The sequence below is a fragment of the Parasteatoda tepidariorum genome, chromosome X1, assembly GCF_043381705.1.
Source record: "Parasteatoda tepidariorum isolate YZ-2023 chromosome X1, CAS_Ptep_4.0, whole genome shotgun sequence".
Taxonomy (NCBI): domain Eukaryota; kingdom Metazoa; phylum Arthropoda; class Arachnida; order Araneae; family Theridiidae; genus Parasteatoda; species Parasteatoda tepidariorum.
Window position 1 is genome coordinate 35454490 of NC_092214.1, and position 6288 is coordinate 35460777.

General features: G+C 31.7%; 1 long non-coding RNA gene across 1 annotated transcript in view; it reads left to right on the forward strand.

The window, feature by feature from the left end:
• The window catches only part of LOC107448990 (uncharacterized), a 60062-nt gene extending 54404 nt beyond the window's left edge, over window positions 1-5658 (forward strand). The window contains exon 3 of the long non-coding RNA XR_001584728.3: window positions 5378-5658. This is a non-coding gene — a long non-coding RNA (uncharacterized lncRNA). The remainder of the gene's footprint in view (window positions 1-5377) is intronic.
• Window positions 5659-6288: the final 630 nt, after the last annotated feature.

A 6288-nucleotide genomic window follows, 5' to 3' on the forward strand; every position in this document is an offset into this window, starting at 1 on the left:
AGTAGTTTAAGACTGCTTTTATCAATATTTAAAACAATATTCATGTCTTCTTAAGTTATAACATACCTACTATTATAAGGTATATATTAACAGATAAAATAAGAAAGATTTGTTGTTAGAAGATTCTAGTAAATATTGAAGATTTTGCACTTTGGGATGCTCTGTATTTATTCATTCTTTCAAAATCGTGTAAGAAAATAAATTTTTTCTCAAATAAGTAAATTCAAATTCATTAGTAAGAAAAAGAAACTTTTGTTCTTTTACATTCGATTTTGCTATCAAAGATTTTACTTCTTTTCTCTAAAATCTAGAATTTTGCTCACCTTGTAAAAATTTTTTTAATAAAAAAATCTTTCTTTTAAATTAATTCCATATCGTAAAACTTAATAGTATAAATCTAGTTTCAAATGAATTTTAAATTGCGAAAAATTCCGAAAAAAATTTCAAAGATTCCTTCCTTATAATAAGGAATAAGTAAGCTCTGATTTCAACTTGTTTTAGAACCAAAAAAAGTATTCCTAAAAATTTTTAATCTATATTTTTTGACATATATAAATACTTTCAATCTGATAGACTCTCACTCATTAATGTGGACACTTTTAAAATGAATTATACATTGCAAAAAATTATAAGAAAATTGCAAAATACCTTTGTTTTTCTTAGCTATATTTGGTTCTGAACATAGCTTGTTTTTGACGCAGAGCGAATGAGTAGCACTATATGAGTCGCCTCATTCAATGGAGAAGACATTTTACGGTTAGCCTAATCGTAACGTGTTGTTGTTGCTTCTAATATCACTTGCCACACTGGCAAGCCTGCTTGGTGAAACCGAGCAAGTTTAAGGCAGAGTGTGCGTTTCTTGTTTTTCAGTGGCGCCATCTATGGCCAAGTTAGATCCATTCCAGTACCCCCAGAGGTGTTGATTTGTTATGGAAACATGGAGGACGTTTGCGACTCGACAAATTTAACGTGCATCAGTCACTTTACTACACGGGGAGACTTCGGCCGGCGGGGCTCTAACCCACGTACTCTCTGCCATGGGCCCAGCACCCTACCGACCAGGCTATTCCGGCCCAATCGTAATGTTAAACTAGATTGTACCACTATTTGTTCAATGTAAATATTATACTTAATCATAATAACAAGTGCGGAAGGGTAGCACTCATAATTCAGTAATGGAAGTAGTAGTGTACTGTACTGTGACCAGTGCGGATGGGACCAGTGCGGTGCGGATCTTCATTTCATGAAGAAGAAAAAATCCGTGAAGGCATTATATCTTAAGCCTATTCGTAATAGTAAACTAGCTAGTGCCACCTAACTCTAGATTCATCAATTAAAACAATTTTATTTAATCGTTTAACAAGTGCGTAAGGGTAGCATTTAGTTGTGCATTTACAAGTGCGGAAGGGTAGCAATCAATTGTCCATTCACAAGTGCGGAAGGGTAGCAATCCATTGTGCATTCCCAAGTGCGTAAGGGTAGCATTTAGTTGTGCATTTACAAGTGCGGAAGGGTAGCAATCAATTGTCCATTCACAAGTGCGGAAGGGTAGCAATCCATTGTGCATTCCCAAGTGCGGAAGGGTAGCACTTAGTTGTTCATTCATAAGTGCGGAAGGGTAGCACTTAGTTGTTCAATCACAAGTGCGGAAGGGTAGCACTTAGTTGCCCATTCACAAGTGCGGAAGGGTAGCATGCATAATTGAGTTATAAAATTGGTACTGTTTGTTATTTATTACGCGGGAAAACAACCTAGGTTGTGACTTTGTGGGAACTTTGTGATTCCAGAACTAATATAGTAAGTTTAAGTTTTGCATATTCACTTTGCACTATTAGTTTCTTTTGCATAATATGAATTCTATTACGTAATTTTATTACGAATAACACATAAGATTCTGTATGTGTGCACTACCGCCCCCATTAGACTTTTAGGGGTGTTGCTAGATGATCAGTAATAACTTACGGAATACTTATTTTTATTAAATTTTCAGTTCACATTAAAATTAGTGAACTTATTTTGCTTGAATCTAAAAAGTATTCATTCGTAGAGTAAATTCTGCATGTGCGAAATATTATTTAAGCTGTTATTAACGTAGCAATTTATTCAGTAAAAGTTTACTTACCATTCTATCAGTGAAGTTAACACTTTGGTAATCATTCTACTCAAAGTTCATAGTAATTATTTTTTTGCTCATCAATTTTTTAAAATATTTTTTAACACAACATTTTGAAATGTTTTGATTTTTCCTCATCACAAACATAATCTTATTAGAATTTTTAAAATAATTTTTTTTAAAGTTTGGTTACATTTTACTTTAGTTAAAATAAAATAATTCTGCCCCTTTATAAAGTTTTATACTATTCTTTAATTCCCTTAAAGTATCAAAAATTAAATACCAGCTATGAATTTCCAGTTTCAAAAATCCAAACACGAATATTTGTTAACCAAAGTTAAATTTTCTAAGCAATGAATTAGATTTGTAAGATAGTAACTTAAAAGAACAATATCTGCATTCAATTTTTTAAAATAAATTATTAAATCTTGATGACAAGCTTCTCAAATAAAGAATTAATATTTTGTCCGTTTATTGATCTGTCATGCTTATCAAAGCTTGAAATGTAAGAAAAAATGTTTATCTCATTTCGCATATATTTTGGTTTGATTTATGCAAATATTTTTTGTACAAATTATCATCATTGAAACCGTCAAAGAAAGAATCCTTCATTTTTTTTATTTATCAAAGTTAAGTTAAAAACATCTTTGAAAGAGAAGAATTTTAAAATTCGCGTTTAGAAGAGGAAAATATGTCATTAAGTAGTCACATGGCAAATAAAAAAAACAATTTCTATTGAAAAAAATAAATCTTATTTCACGTTTTACCTTCATTGAATGAATTTAATGATCACGTTTTTCTTTGACATGAATTACCATAAACTTGACATGTTAAAAAAAAGAAAATATTAAAATAAGAAACAATGCTTTCAATTTTTAAGCAAAAACTGAAGAAAACTATTTCTATATTAATTAAGGTAAGTGCTACTTACCCCGTTCTCCAGGACTGCCACATTTTGGAGGGTAATAAATATCAATTTGCTCAGTCATAAAAGACTAACATGTTTTAAAGACAATCACTTTAATAACGAAATATAACAAACAAAAAAAGGATTAACAATTAAACATCTAATTATCGTACGGAGCTAAACATGCTTGTTCACAGATTGAGATCAAAACATCAACTGGTGGCGCTGTGGGCGCACCAAAACAACATGCGCAGAAGTGGGAATTCTCGACAAATGCCTTAAATGATCTCAGAAAAATAAAAATACAACTTTCAAATCTTTAACGTATACAAAAAAGGGTTGAATTCTTCGATAACTATCATTTCTGTTTTGTATTAAATAAAGCACCAAAAATATGTCATTTCCCTAAACTTTGATTCTATATTGATTTCGTTTAAGATGTCTGTATTAATCAAAAATAAATAGAACAGTTTTTTTGCACTTACAAATGTCTTTATTTAGTGTTATAATAGTGAACTGAAACTTGCAAAAAAATTTTCCCAAATTTGTCCATTAATAATGTCTAAAATTACATAGTAAAAAGACTAAATGCTGCAAACAGCATTTTGTCAACTATTTTGTAATATTTGTCATAAAGTTTTAAATCTCTGTAAACAAAATTAACGAGTTCAACTTTACGCTACATGATAAAATTAATGATTTAAAATTTAATTTTAAAATATTTTATGCTTTTGCGCTCTATTTCTCTTGAACAGTTTTAGTTTAAATAGAGCGAATATTACTATAAAATAGTCCTATTACCTCTTTAATTTAAAATATTCAGAATATCTTTTGTTCAGATAGTACAGCAGCACAGCAAATGCCCTGTGATAAAATGAATTTTTAATTGTAAAAAAATTATCATAGTATAATCAGTTTTATATTCTTATATACATGTACGAATTTTATTATAGTGAGAAAAAGGTTTTGTGTATTGCAATTTGTAAAAGACAACTGTGACCAAAAAAGTTGGTTATCGAATTAATTAATAACCTAAAATTCTGCAGTAACTAAAACGCTAAAATTTTTGTTTGCTTTAAATTCTCTTCTTCTTCGCTTTCTTTTTCTTCTTCAGCCCTACAGCCCAGTGCAGGCTAATGCTTTCTCAATCTGTTTCCTACAGACAGTACGATACTGCAAGGTTTCTCAATCTGCTCACTGTCAACACTCTTAAATCCTTCTTTAAGTTTTGCAGCCATCTCGTAGGCTGTCAGTCTGTTATTTTTGTACTCTCGATCTTCCAGAATGTAAATTTTTTTGTCTGGATTTAGATCTTCGCATACACACACATAGAAAAATGAGTCCCAGCCATCTGATCCCGTAGTATTTAATAACTCTTTACATGTTAGGTTGTTTATATTTATTATATATTTCATGGTTATACAAGCTTCTCCAAATGTCATTTACTTTAACTGTTCCACAAATTTACTAAATAATCTTTTTTTCAGAAATAAGCAATCTATTTTTGCTCGTCCCGCAGTGGACTAATCGTTAAGACACGGTTCCCAGCAGATCACTCGAGGGTGTGCGGTATTGGTCCTCGTTAAACTGTGCTACCGTAAAGTGCTCGGCTTCGCGCGCAGGTCGTCGGGCTACCGAAGCGGGGGTGCCATCCCCTCCGCCGAGGATCAAAATTGTGATGGTATGTCTTCGGATCATCCTCCGGGATGTTTCCCAGACCGTCACCAATAGCCCATTGTGCAGCTCTAGTGCGATGTAAATTAACAACAATAACTATTTTTGCTCAAATTTATTGATTGTTTAGCTCTTGCAACCATACAAAACAACTGGTCTATAATCAGAGTTTGGTAAAAATTTATTTTACTACTTATAGAGATAAATTTCGACTCTAATTGGTTCCTTAGACCAAAGCAACGTCTATTTGCCATAAAAAATATGCTCCTAACTAGAGGTTTAATATTCTATTTTATAACCGCCGTTGATCAGCTGACCCAATTTTAGTTTACGACTACCAATGTTCAACACCGTAGTCTTGTAGTTTTGAACCCAATCCAGAAGACAAGGGAACTCGTGAATCATGTATCGGGAGAAACATGCCTTCGTGAAGGACAAGGTTTTTAAATCCTTTACAACTCATATGATTAAAAAAAAACATCAATGCAAAATTATACGGTTTTGTAACCATTTACAACTAGCAGTTTTTCAAAAACGTAAAAATGAAGTTTTTCGTTTGGTAATGGCATTTGGAGTTAGATGGACATTGAGTTGTGTCAAACCGTGGAATGTGGCTTAATTAGTTTATCTGGAGGTGCTATCGTCAGAGACGAGAAATATTAACCTTTTTTTGTGTTTACCAGGTGCTGTTATGTATGCGGGAATGAGAATTTCGTATTTTACAAGTCCAGGGCCACCAATTGAGGAGTGTAGGTCACTGGACGAAATATTCTTGTGTCAACGCTGGGATTCAAACCTCCCTTCAGCTGGTCATGGGAATGACGGAATAGCCCTCTCGCGTGTAGCATCATGCATCCAGTTGAAAGGAACTAAATGCTTCATAAGGTGAGCATAATTGGTGCGAATAAAATACTGATTGCTTAATTTATTAGGTGAAAGCAGTCAATAAAAGATTTTTCTCGCGGTTAGATGATCTTTTTTATGGTTATTTGACTGAATATGATAAAATACCAATGAAATAAACTGTTATTTAACTATTTCTTCCGACAAAAATTTTTTAACAGTGTATCTCGAAGACTAAATGCCAAGTAAAAATATTTTAACTTTATCAACAACTTTCACTCTTATTGTATAAAACCTTCTGAGTTGGTAATTGCTGTGCAAAATCATCTTGTAAAACAGTGTATAATCAGTTATACCACGAAATTTCTTTTTCAAAGCGAAGAACTCTTTTTATCACTAGAATTTATTTTTTGAGCAGTTATAATGCACAAAATTAAATCTTTTCTAAAATGAAAAATAATAATTCTGTATTATAGCATTATTTGCTTTCTCTCTCTCTCACACTCTCTTTAAAGTACACAAAATAAACTTAGTTTTTATTTAATAAATTTTTAATGAATTAAAAAATAGATAATTTCAGGCTCATAAATTAGAATTATTTTTCTTCCACCGTAATCCAACGTTAATAATGAAAATGTTTAACCAATACCATTATTAATACCTTTATCGTTTCTCTTTAAATATTTTTTTTTCTTTTGAGAGCCCTCAGCACATTTATTTATAAAATAATTTAATTGCTCTCACTTATGTT